The sequence below is a fragment of the Dysidea avara genome, chromosome 1 (genome assembly GCF_963678975.1).
Source record: "Dysidea avara chromosome 1, odDysAvar1.4, whole genome shotgun sequence".
Lineage (NCBI taxonomy): Eukaryota > Metazoa > Porifera > Demospongiae > Dictyoceratida > Dysideidae > Dysidea > Dysidea avara.
In genome coordinates, this window is record NC_089272.1 from 3,869,561 (window position 1) to 3,881,210 (window position 11,650).

An 11,650-nucleotide genomic window follows, 5' to 3' on the forward strand; every position below is an offset into this window, starting at 1 on the left:
TTGTAACAATACAGATTATCCAAATACTGGGGAATGGTATTTGTATAACACTGGTCAATTCAATCACACAAGTGTCCAGAAAAGCATAAGTCAGCGGCAAATGTTGATCTTTCATATATCCACTTACTCCAATGGTATACACACAACATTATAATATTATGTAACTGAACAGATACTGTTGGCATTAAATAAAACAAAATGATGTTTAAGGTGTTCAAGGCATTGACTCTCCTCTGTAATTTTCTTGTAAAATATTGTAGGTTTCACTTTATTCAAACAAGAAATTTTTGTTTACAATTACCTATATAGTGGCTACATAATTATATTAACTGTATGCATTATAATTATGTTTATTCTGTTTCTTTTTATTCTTGGGCATATATGTACCAGCTGTGCTTATAAATAAATATATAAAATAAATATGCAATGTAACAATTATTAATTAAATGCTATCCCACTAGGGACCTGTGAGAAGGCTAAAGCCTGTGAATACAGGGAGTCTGATTATGCTACAGTACATAGACCAGTGAAGTCACAGAGCATGGTGTTGTATATCTGCATGTATTGGCTAAGGAATAAGATGACCCTTAGCTTCTTGCTTGGTAGCTAATCACTGTACTTTAAAGGTGAATCATAAATTGTGAGTGAGATTTATAACAAATCTGTTTGTAACACTTAATTGCAGTGTACCAGAATTTACAGTAGCAATATAGAAAGTACACTTTATAAGTTAATTTAAATACCAATATCATTGGACTTTTAATGGTAACCAAACAGCCAGGCAGCAGGTAAAATAGTATGAGAATCCATACAGTGTGATAACTACTCAGCATGCATCCACGCTAACATGCATAGAGTTTCAGTGTCAATGAGAAACTCATGACATCACTGGTATGTGCTAATTACAATGTTTCTCTCCAATAACATGCCAAATTGACACTCACTTGTCAGCATGTACAATGGTTTTGAGGTACGTCAAGTAATAATTTGAGTTACTACAATGTACATATGTGATTGAATACTCCTTGTTAATACACTGTATCTTAGTAACACACCAACATACCATCTATTGAATCATGCAGGGAATATTTGTCTTTCACACCTGATCAGTTACAGCATAGATCCTTCATACCCCGGGATAGGAATCTCCGCATACTTGCTGTACTTACGTGCTGGACTATCCGCCGTGACCGTTATTGGTGTTGACTGGAAGGAGAAAACTCTGATCCATTGTTCTGTAGTGAATTTCGTGTTGTTTGATATAGTAATCTTGTTCTTTACTTCGAATAGTGATTGTGGACGCAAAAACAGTGACACAGAAAACTCGCTGACAGACCCAAGCGATTAAAACTTTGGCTAGCTGTAACTCTCGAATTGTTCACTCTATGAGCGTCAAATTCAGTCCGTAAGTATAACTTGGGATAAGGAATCGAACCAGCGAAGTCATTAGTCCATATCTCCGTGTTCAAATCTTGTTGTTTGAGTGGCGGCGACAAATTTTGCCGGCTAGCTCTACCCGCCTGAAACAACGTCTTCTTAACTTACAATTTGTTTCGTGTACTTATCCATCCTTTGTTAATCGAACTGAAGTAAACCCATTGCCCGTACTGTCCACTAAACAGAGAATTAATACGCTAAAGTCGAGTTACTGATGCAAAGGTGTCAATGGAGGTGCGGATGGAAGTGTTAAAAACAGAAGATTCCAATACCGGGTGTGTAAAGGATCTATGGGTACAGTGAAACTATAGTTACACCCATACAAATACATTCTTCATATAATTGCCAGATCAGCACTCAGTAAACTGGTCGTCTATAAATATATAAGTCACTGACCACTTCATCAGTATTGTGCAAAAATGTATCTGCAGTATTTTGTGTGTACACAGCTCCTACAAGGTGACAGTAATCTGATGACATAATGGTCCTCATTTTGCAATCACACATCGCTGAAAGCTTACTTAAATTTGCTATATAAAATACAACGACATTGAATAGCAACATAGTCATATTGATATGCATCTTTACACAGCCGCACATGCATTAGCACACTTTTGTTAGAGGTATTCCATTGTTTCCTCCTATAATATTTGGATATCAAACCACCTAACTTAAACATTTGTCTAGTAACTGTATGTGCATGTGTGTTTTGTATGTGTTTCTTCGTGTTTTTCTTCTTTATGTAACTCCAAAAAGGAAGAATGGCTTTGCAGATTGTTGAGAGGCTACAATAATAATCAATAAATTAATCCATACAATCTCAATGTTGCTTTACTTATTAATGGATGCACACTGTAGTTACTATAATAACTAACACCGACCTACGTACGTATAAGAACAAACCATCTGTAACTAACTGCCAGAATACAACATATAAAAAGCCATTTATATACACTAGGACAGGAAGATAATTATCTAAACCAAAGCAACCAAGTTGTAAAGGAAGGTGCAACTTTTCAAAAAAACCAGGGTGAAAAAGTTGAGGTGGTGGCCAAGAAATATATGTGGCAGTGATGGTATACGTTAATGGGGAAAAATTTAAGATAGGCAATTCTGATGATTTACTGAATGTGCTGCCTCCTCCAAGGATTCTGCACCAAATTCACCTGAATTGTCGTTATTAAATTTTTTTGCCATTTACCTACATCAGGGTAGCATATCTCCAGAAGCAGGGGTAGCTATGGGGGCTATGTTCCCAAAAGCTGTAATCATTTCAGATTTTGTAATCCAAAAACTTTATCAGAACAATTTAAAGGCATAAAATTATAATGCAGTAGCTAATATTTGACTTTATATTATTTTTAATAATGTTGGACTACAAGCTACATAAGAGCAAAGTCTTCTTGTGTACAACACTAGAACTGATAACATGTATCATTAAATAGAATGAAACGTAATAGTTAGAAGGAAGTTCATTATCTAATATGTGCATGGAGAAGAAATAAAAAGGAAAACTACAAGAAGAAGCATACAGTTTTGTGCAATTCACATCGCAATGAGCACCTAACAAGTCTTATCATATAGACACAAGCTTGGGTGAAAGAAGGGACTAAAGACATGCAGGGGTTGCAAAAGCAACTTATTAATAAGTATTATAACAATTTTTCAAGTAACATCAGGTATTACATCATATATAATTATCACCTATTAATAGCAGGCATGGGACATTTTAGCTAGTGAGCAAATGCTATAGCAATAAACCACAAAAAGTCCCTGCACATCATTGTTGGCCACATTTGCATAGCCTGCATTTTTAAAACAATATAATACAGTATATGCATGGTAGCTACAGTGTATATAGTGAAGTATTTGGTATATAGTGGAAGCCACGGTATATTCTGGACCTACAGTACTATATACTGTATATTTGCATACATATAGCATGTGCAATTAGATATGGCAAGATTGCGTTTTCAGAGTCTATTCATTCTCTTGTGTAAGTGTTCCAGTAGCTATATATACAGGAATGTGGTATATACTGTTGTATTGCTGTATAATAATTTACATTATAAATAATATAGCCGCTATGATTGTATGCATGAAAAGATTTTTCTACTATACATTATGAAAGGTTGCTTATTATTATAGTAATCATTTTTAATTTCCTAGCTAGTGAATCTCTTCAGTGACAGCAAGTCCTTGAAATTAGGTTAGGTAATCCTAAGGCTGCAGCACATGTTACTGTCAGACCTTCAGTGCTGGTCACTGTGAAGTGTTATAATAATAAATACTTTGGGTTTAAGGAAGAAAATCCATCCCTCCTGGAGGAAGACTGAGTGTAGACATTGGGTTACGTGCAGTTCGAATCCTGGGGTTGGAGGGATTTTTTCCTTACTTTGGCCCCTTTTCTGTTACACCTTATCAGTCATTAAGTCAAGTCATTAAATCAGTCATTAAGTCTAAGTCCTTGAAACTAGGTTAGGTAATCCTAAGGCTGCAGCACATGTTGCTGTCAGACCTTTAGTGCTGGTCACTGTAAAGTGTTATAATAATAATAATAGTAATAAAAAGCTCATCTTATTGCCTTATTGTCCATCAGTCATTATGATAACTATGTAGATCTAAAATATTGCTAGCTATACCATATGTAGTAAACCATTATACTAAAGTAGATTGTACTGATAAAGCGTCCGTGATTACACCTGTTGCAGTAGTTAGATATGTACTACAGATTCATATTTGTTTCTTAATGTAGTTCTATGTATTTTGAGTTGTGGTTACTGTGATGACAGCAAAGATGATTGTAGCAACAGATTATGCAATAGCTGGCATGACTACTTTCATGACAAAGAGAACTGTAGATCACAAGGAGGAGTTGATAAACACACCATGCATTTGTTGAGCTTTCTGCCTTTTGGATTTAGTAGCTTCTACAGAGGAGAAATATTTGATGGAATTTTTGACATTTCACTGGGAACCTTTACTCTAGTTTCACTACTGCTACGATGTTGTTGTAATGAGTCTAGACGAAACTCTGATTGCAGTGGTACAGTGATAGCTTGGAGTGGTCTGATTATAAACATTTCAATTATCATCTTGAGTGTAGTAAAGATCATAATATGTGGAGAAATATTTGAGATTTTTGTAATCCCTATCACACTCGTATTGTCATGCCTATTCTGTTGTTCTAGTCATCCTGTAGAACGGGAGAAAGAATTGATTTGTGGAATAATATGTTTCACAACGTCGATGCTATTATTAGAAATCATTAAACATGTAGCAATGGCATATTCTGACTATGAGGTAGATGCAAGTGGATGTCCTCTGGTATAACTGTGGCATATTTAACTATGTAGTGTAAAATGTAGTTACATCATGTACATTCCACCTATAATGTATTGTAAATGCTTTAACACCATTGATGAATATTCCTTCAGCGCCATGACTGGGATCTGACTCTAATATACTGTAAGTAGGTCCTCAGACCCTGCAATTGTGTTAGTTATGACTTTGAACAGCATGACATAACATAGTCACACAAAATAGCAAGCACAGTAAACACAGACATTAATTAAGTTAAGCCATTACCAAGGTGGTTTGATGAGTTACATGATAGCTGCATAGCTGTAGAGTGTACTTTGTGAAGCACCAACTGTAAACAGTTGCAAATTATGTGTTATGTATATAGCTATGTAATTATAACAAATGTGTAACTTGCACAATGATTCACCACTGACACATGCAATTTGAATTACACTGCTTTTTTGAAATGCAAATATGCATGGCATTCTGCATTAAGGAAATTATGTGAATCTTGATTCACTGACAACGTAATGACATTATCAATAGGGATAAGAAGGCATTCCTTCTAGTGTTTAGTAATTACTTCAACCATGCAGGTATGTACTGTAACAAATGTGTGCAGGTAAGTAAATGCTTTTAGAAAGCAGCATGAATAATTCTCTTTGATGTTGACACAGTTAATGAGGTTATTAATACCACTTAGAGACCTGAGGTAAGGGCTCCAAGTTTCATTTAGAGACCTCTTGTCACGTGAAATTGTTATGGTAAATTCAGCAACACTCCAAAGAGTTTTCTATGTCACTGATTTAATTAGTGGTTGTATGGTTAGTGAGAGTTGGGTTTTTACCTTCATCAGCCATACCAGCACTAGACCAATCTAGCCATCAACCGAAAGAGCCAGCTGCTCGATGCATATCACAGTTACCCCAACAATGTTCACATTCACAACTAGCTAGCCATCAGTGAAACTACTGGTGTTGCGAGTTTGCAGCAAGCCATTTACGTTCGTCTGCTTGTCAGCACTGTCGCCATTGTACCATTAACACACTTCAGCTATGCTATTGCGCCTGTTTGTAACATCTGTCACTCTGTGGCTAGTTATAAAGCCTGTAGTTTCGTGGCCAGCTGTTATAAAGCTTGTCGCTTCGTGGCCAGGTTATAAAGCTTGTCGCTTCGTGGCCAGCTGTTATAAAGCTTGTCGCTTCGTGGCCAGCTGTTATAAAGCTTGTCGCTTCGTGGCCAGCTGTTATAAAGCTTGTCGCTTCGATTCGTGGCCAGTTGTTATAAAGCTTGTCGCTTCAATTAGTGGCCAGTTGTTATAAAAAGCTTGTCGCTTCGTAGCCAGTTGTAATACAGCTTGTCGCGTTGTAGCTAATAAAGCTTATCGCTTCGCGGCATCAGTTGTAATAAAGCTTGTCGCTTTGTGGCCAGTTGTAATACAGCTTGTCGCGTTGTAATAAAGCTTGTCGCTTCGTGGCCAGCTTGTATTAGCCAGTAAACAAGCTTTGGACCTAAATAACAGCTACTAAAACAACACTAACCTGGCCACTAAGCCGGCGACACAAGCAAACACGCTGTAAAGGACCTTACCTAGCGTGACTCTGTGCTTCTTTTGTCAGTGCTGGTAACGAGCTGCTTTCTAAATAGGTTAGATACCCACTGTCGTTTTTTAGTAGGGTTGAAACCCTCGTGCTTGGTTTGGCACCTCGGCTGCGCCTCGGTCACTAATTAATGCCACGCCTCGGTGACCAAACCGCGCCCTCGGGTTGTCAACCCTACTAATTTAAAAAAACCTCCAGTGGGTATCTAATATACACGTAATATGAGAATTCTTACAGTGTATTGACTATAGTCATAACAAAGTAAAATATGCTCTACTAGCATGGTACAGTGTAGCTAGCTATGTAGTTGAGTAACTCAATGTGCATTCCATGCATATATGGTATCATGATTTACTGCACATAGCTATTTCTGTCCAACAACGTCAACATACAGTACCAGCTAGTAAACTTGATAGCTAGCATTCATAACAACTTCAACTACACTACATATACAGTATGATTGTCTCCTTGTTAGTGCATTAACATCTCATACCAGTCACTACTTGGGGGATCCAAGGGATTTTCTTGTAATTTAAACTTAATCATGTGCAATATACTAAACCTTAATTCAAGCCATACAAAATGCATTCTTTGTCAAGCACATGTTTGCCAGATCAACACTTCTTTTAATGGTTGCCTAAATATATAAGTAGCTACGACCTGTGCTTGTGCATAAATACTCACATTAGCTATGGTAGTTAGGTATCTACTGAGTTGGTAATGGCAAGACCAAGTTTCATACCTAATTGTGTTACTGTGTAAGTTAAATATACATAGCTAGTTAGCACTGTAATAGATTGTTCTTTGTAGCATTCTGGTTCATCAGTGATGGGTACTGCAGTGTATGTGATAAGAAAACTGAACACTTTCAAGATGAAAATGGATATAATAAAAACTATTTGATTGACATGTGATGGTGCCTTTCTGCAATGGACAGTTTTATGATGGTGGCTATCTTTTTAATTAGCGTACTGATGTGGTAGACACAGGGTGGTAGGAATACAGGGATATTCCCAGCCGATTAAAAAGCAACGGCAGCTAATTAATGATGTACTGGTGAACATGGCTAGCTCCCAGACCGCTTTACCATATTGTCCTCACCGATTGAGGTATCGATAAATTTGATCACATCTCAACAATCACAGTTATAACTGCCATTAGTGCTCCTACCTTAACAACTCTTGTGTGAATTCTGTAAGCACCTGCATCTTTATCAGTTAAATCTTTATCTTTACCTGTTAAAGATATTCAGATACACTGACAATGAGTATATTGAACTTTAATACTTGTGTGCATACTAAGCTCTATTTGATTTGTATGCAAGAAACTTTTAGCTAATTGAGAGATTTTAACTAGACAGGTTTTGCACTACTAGACTGTTTTTACTTGAGAGATTTAGGACAACTCCAGATAGAGACTTCGGTTACTTGAAGTTATTTAAGACTGTTTGAGAGCTTTTCAGTTGAGAGATTTTTGACTATACTTGACAGATTCTATACTTAAGAGATTTTGCTTGAGAAACTTAAATTACACAGTAGGTATTTGAGAGCTTTTCAATTGAGAGGTTTTAACTATACTTGAGAGATTCTACTTTAGAGAATTTTAAAGTTAATTACATGTTTCTGGTTCCCTTCCTGGTTATTTTTATGCTGAATGAATTGCATAATCATCATACTATAAAGTATAGAAAAAGTGTTTACAAGACATGAATTCAAAACCTTTCCATAGATAATATTTATTATTGTAGTTTTATACTTTTCCCTATAATTTCATGTACTGCTATGTCAATGTGGTGGACCACATCAAAAATCTGCAAAAAAAAACAAAAAAAACTTAGGCCTGGTCATTTTTAATTGGTTAATTTATGGGGAATTGGTAGGACCAGAAACATATAGTTAGCTTTGTACAGCCTTACTTGAGAAATGTTACTTGAAAGATAGCTGTCTGACTACCTGAGCTGACTTTCACTCCTGAGAGCTTTGGACTACTTTTGTGCTTGAGAGATTTTATATCTGAGAAATGTTTAGCAGTATGCAGATTTTTGCCATAGAAATTTTCCAGTCAGTTATGTACCACCAAAGTCACTTTACTGTAGAAATCCATTGCAAGATATCTGGATAAGATGTGCGGAGCAAGAGATAAAAGTTTAAGCCATCCATACTATTATGATTGGGTATGTCAGCATATATGTGTAGCAACTAAGTCATACACTACGTTTGCATCTGTGACTAGCTAGAAAGACATATGAGAGTTTTGAATTAATGGAGGGGCCAATTTATTACCACAGTAATGCTGCTTCGGTTATGTATTTCAACCACAAAATTTCCCTGCTAGGATTTTGTCAGCACTTTTTAACCACATAAATTATATGCATGCCGCTGTTTGTATTTATAGAGAGAAGTCTTGCATAAACATTTTGCAGATGTGCATAGCAGGAGTGAACCAAAAATAATCAGATTGTAATTACCAATGAGGCAACACTTATTGTTTGGCACTTTACTGAGTGAGTTGTAAAAATATGGTTATTATATAGTATTCAAATTTTATATACACACATTTTGCTGTGTTGGCACTAATATGCAGATTAGGTAGGTAGCTCTAATTATACAAAGATATTCACTTGATTTGCAATTACTAGCTCTTTTTAATTGTATTATAATAACTATATACTTGTAAACTGCAATCAGTGCATATAGTGTAAATGCATGTGCAATTATTCTCTACTGTTGAACATCACTTCAGTCAAACACAGGTAAAAGTGTCTTTTGACAATCCATGCCACATGTAGTATGTGCACTGCATGCATCACAGATTATGTGTCCGCTTTCGTTTGTGCAGTTGATGATCTTCTTGTTAAAGCATCTTTTACTGTAATAATCCCACATAAACATGTATTGGTAACATGGATTTGCATTATGTATCTAGCCATGGCCAATAGCTACTGCATGTAAATTAAAATGGTTGTAGATAGTTAACAGTACCAGAGAGGATTTATCATTAATCTGCTCAGTGTAACGATAGATATTTATTACTCAAAATAAGAGCAAGCACACATATTGGTGTATGTAACAGTGTATACAGTACAGTATAATTATGCATGACAATTGTACTCTACTACTGTACTTCATCTTCATTGTAGTCCTTCTTTGTTGTATTGGCACTGGATACTGTGCAGAGTGTGGTAGCAAATACTGTGACAGTTGGACAGCCTTTATATTTGACACAAATGATTGCAGATCAAAGGGAAGAGTGTACTGGGTATATACACAATTGTGGAGCTTGGTGCCTTTAACTGGATTAAGCAATTTTCATATTGGAAAAAGACTTGATGGAGCTGTAAAACTTTTTCATGGGTTTGCTACATTTATACTAGGAGCTGCAATGGGAGATATCTTGAACAGCAAACATGTTAAAGATGATGGGCTCAGTGTATGTATGGCATCTACTGTTCTGATAGTTGACATGGTGAAGGTGGTGTGGGATTACTTCACAGAGAAAGAAGCACTAAGTGAACTTATAATAGTTGTGATTGCACTTCTTATATCAGGATGCATACTTGCTATCATTCCTGAAGATAGAGTACGGTTTATCTGTAGTGCATTTGCTCTAACAGCATCTCTAGGAGTACTGGAATGGCTGAAGCACATTGTGATGATATACTTCAACATAGAACTGGATATAAATGGATGTGCACTACTTTGAAAATTGTTGAAGTTGCCAGCTAATTAGCAGACTGATAATTGTACAGATTATGCAATTAATTCTATTGAAGGCTTAGTGTATGGTAGTTGTCAAGGCATTTTAATTCAGCTCTCCATAAGCAATGATGAATAGTATATATTTTGGTGTATGTCACTACAATGGTATACAGTGCTAACTATGTATCATCTTTCCATAATATCCTGTTCTACTTTTCATAAGTCGTAAAAAAGTAGGTCACTTTGTCCAAAAATAGAATATTCAAAGTTGACTGGCTTAGTAAACGTACAGTTATATGGTAGCAGTGTAATAGGCATGTTCAGGTACTGCCAAGGGCCATAGCTAATTCACAACAATGCATGCATATCTGACTAACAAGTCACCATTAATATGTACGTATGTATAGCAGTAATTCAACTATAGATACAGAAGCAATACTAATCATGTGTCACAGTATGAATGTGCTATAATTATTTACACTGCACATCACTTCATTAGTATTCAGTGTTTTGAAGAGAACTTAAAAGAGCATTTGATAGCTATGAAAGCACACAGAACAGATTCAAATGTGAATAAATATCTTAAATTCCACAAAGTAGCTATCAATTCACACAGTTGATTAATATGTATGGCACATTATGGTAGATAGTATTTGCAAGTTTATATATAACTACAAATTGTATGATTTATGTAGTGTTTATTATGTATGAGAAACTAAAACTAATGCCTTATATGGTTCCCAAAAACTGAAACAACTTGTTTCCAATAAAACTAAAGTTGGTAGCTAATAAATAAAAATGATTAGCTTATAGACGTAATTACAAGATCTAATCAAAAACAGCCAAGCTGTAAAAAAGGTGCGGCCCCCAAAAAGGCCATGGTGAAAAAAGATGTGAAATCCAAGGTGGCGGCCAAGAAATGGCTGTGATGGTAGGTTAATGGTTACATCTTAATAACAACAATTCAGGTGAATTTGGTGCCAAGACCAAGCGGCACAAAATTCACCTGAATTGTCGTTATTAAAATGTAACCATTAACCTACCATCACAGCCATTTCTTGGCCGCCACCTTGGATTTCACATCTTTTTTCACCATGGCCTTTTTGGGGGCCGCACCTTTTTTTACAGCTTGGCTGTTTTTGATTAGATATCACTTCTTTTTGTATTTGTATACCGCAAAGCTGGCCTATGGCTGGCTTTGGGGCTTTTTTAACCCATGTGTTTTTTTCTTTACTACAGGAAGAAGAAAAGAACTTAAAGAAGAATTCTATTGTAGTGCTTCAATTATTTTTGATTTTATTAGTAATTATACAAGTTATATACATATATTTATTACATGCCCATCCCCACAGGATATTTTTTGCAGCTGATCTCTCTACTGGGTGACTTGAAATGTAGCTGAACTATATACAGGATGGTTTCTTTGTAGCTGAACTCTCTACAAGGTAACCTCTTCTAGCTGGTCTATCTACAGGGTATTTTGTTTCTAGCTGAACTCTCTACAGGTGATTTGTTTGCAGCTAAACTCTCTACATGGTGGTGTCTTTGTAGCCGAACTCTCTACATGATGGTTTCTTTGTAGCTGAACTCTCTATAAGGTGACTTCGTCTA

General features: G+C 36.0%; 2 long non-coding RNA genes across 2 annotated transcripts; both read left to right on the top strand.

Annotated features, from left to right (window-relative positions):
* The first annotated feature begins 2,349 nt into the window (after positions 1-2,349).
* On the top strand, positions 2,350-4,879 carry LOC136248603 (uncharacterized). The gene is made up of 2 exons (XR_010697787.1): positions 2,350-3,433; positions 4,193-4,879. It is a non-coding gene; the product is annotated as an uncharacterized lncRNA (long non-coding RNA).
* Positions 4,880-7,025: 2,146 nt separating this feature from the next.
* LOC136248661 (uncharacterized) lies at positions 7,026-10,112 on the top strand. Its single transcript, XR_010697798.1, has 4 exons — positions 7,026-7,099; positions 7,152-8,514; positions 8,736-8,844; positions 9,481-10,112. It is a non-coding gene; the product is annotated as an uncharacterized lncRNA (long non-coding RNA).
* Positions 10,113-11,650: the final 1,538 nt, after the last annotated feature.